The sequence below is a fragment of the Brassica rapa genome, chromosome A06, assembly GCF_000309985.2.
Source record: "Brassica rapa cultivar Chiifu-401-42 chromosome A06, CAAS_Brap_v3.01, whole genome shotgun sequence".
Taxonomy (NCBI): domain Eukaryota; kingdom Viridiplantae; phylum Streptophyta; class Magnoliopsida; order Brassicales; family Brassicaceae; genus Brassica; species Brassica rapa.
Genome location: NC_024800.2, coordinates 15,413,757 through 15,415,852, shown reverse-complemented (window position 1 = coordinate 15,415,852; position 2,096 = coordinate 15,413,757). Strand labels below are relative to the sequence as shown.

At 44.6% G+C, this 2,096-nt stretch overlaps 1 non-coding gene across 1 annotated transcript; it reads right to left on the bottom strand.

Annotated features, from left to right (window-relative positions):
* Positions 1 to 1,207: 1,207 nt before the first annotated feature.
* On the bottom strand, positions 1,208 to 1,313 carry LOC117126313. The gene has a single exon (XR_004448888.1). It is a non-coding gene; the product is annotated as a small nucleolar RNA R71 (small nucleolar RNA).
* Positions 1,314 to 2,096: the final 783 nt, after the last annotated feature.

Genomic DNA, 2,096 nt, shown 5'->3' with positions numbered 1-2,096 from the left:
AGTGGTACATGCGACAGCTGATCACTGAGTTAAGCGAATGAGCTCTAATATATCATGCATGCAACAGTTAGGCATCTATAGGTATTATAATCTCCAACACCTGAATAGTGGCCCTGCATCTAATATCATTTCCAACCAAGTTACATTTATTATTTACTCGCTTGTTACTATTGCTATTTCATTTAAACATTTACAACCTTTATAATTAATAAACACTAGATTAAATTGTTCCCTAGCTCCTTGTGGATTCGATCCCTAAGTACTACATCTGAACCTCTTTTGATGAGAGTAACACTCCTTAGGGTAATTTGAGTGGTATCAAATTTGGCGCCGTTACCGGGGAGCTTTAATCTCCATTAGATTTAGTTTTATTGATTCTTATTCTTTTCTCTACCCCCTTTCTAATTATCTTCTTCTTGTCTTTTCAGGTGCATGCCCAGCGGTACCAGAAGCAACAAGGAGAAAGACTTGCTGTTCTCAGACGATCCTGCTCATTTGGAACGCACCATCCATAGAGGTCAACGTTCCACATCGCTCGACGCAACAACTTCGTCGTCGATCGATACGCACAACCAACCGTTGACCGACACCAGACCATCATCGTCGATCGATCTCAATCGTTCGACAACGATCGATACTACACCGCGTACGTCGATCGATACCGTGTCGTCAAAAATGGTAAACATTATTATTCTAACTCAGGACGAGAACGGAAACCTGTATGACCAGGCCGGTCATCTGCGTAATGAAACAGGTCAGAAAATAGATGCTCAGTGAACTGTAATCCCTGATGCTGATACTACAGGAGCTGCTCAACCTGTAGACGAGGACGCTCAATCGAAACCACTGGCCGACTACAATCGCATAGATGAGTACTATTCCAACAGATCAGCTATTCGACTTCTGGAGATCCAAAAGCAGAATTTCGAGCTGAAGCCTCAATACTACACTCTCGTGTCGCAGATACCCTACTCTGGGTTACCGCACGAGCATCCTATGGACCATTTGGAACGGTTCAAGGATCTAATCGCTGCTATTCGGAGGGAAGGAGTCCCCGAAGATTACCTGCTGTGCAAGCTCTTCAGATACACGCTGAATGGAGAAGCGATGCACTGGCTTAGGCAGCAACCCACAGGATCTTCAACATCCTGGAGCGACATCAAGAATGCTTTATTACGAAACTTCTTCGATGAGGCGCGCGCTGAAGAACTTCGGAACAAAATTTCCACATTCTCGCAGAAGGCTGGAGAGTCCTTCAAAGATGCGTGGATTAAATTTAGGTTCTTCCAGCGAGACTGTCCACACCACGGATTTAACGAAGTGCAGCTGCTAAGCACTTTCTTCCGAGGTCTCGCCTTACAGCATCAAATGGCCCTTGATACGGCGAGTGAAGGAAACTTCACTACTTGGAATCCGTTAGAAGCTGTGAGACTTATCTTGCTAACAGCAGCAGCACCAAAAACACTGACTCTGAACGGAAGAAGTCTGTAGCCTCTATCGGGAAGGAACAGATGGAAACCAGGGCGGAAACATAAACTTCTTTGGAAATGGCCAAATAAGTAACCAAAGTTCACAATTTCAAAAACCCTTCAACAACAACAAAAGCTACTCGAACTCTTACTACCAAGATCCACCACCCCAGACTCAGGAAAGCAAGATCAAAGAACTGCTTGATCGAGTACTGTTGGGACAACAACAAATCACCGTGGATTTCAACGGTAAAATAGACTCCGCCTACAACAATCTGAACACCAAAATCGAGACCTTAGGGACTCAGGTGAGAAAACTTGAAACCCAAGTAATTCAGACAGGCGAGACTATAAAGAGGCAAGAAGTTTTCGCTAGAGAGGCAGGAGCCGACAAAGGGAAACACCACGTATATGCCATCATAGATGATGATTTCTGGCAAGTGGTGAAAAATGAAAAGCTTGAGGAAGGAGACTTCAAAATAGAAAGCTCCATAAGTCTCGGCGGATCCCAATGGTGTCGACCGATGTCGATGAACTCGCATCGATCGATAGACCATGATGAAGATCGATCGACGGATTACTCCAGTCATCGATCGACGTTGTCTGCCAAATCGACTGAATGCAATG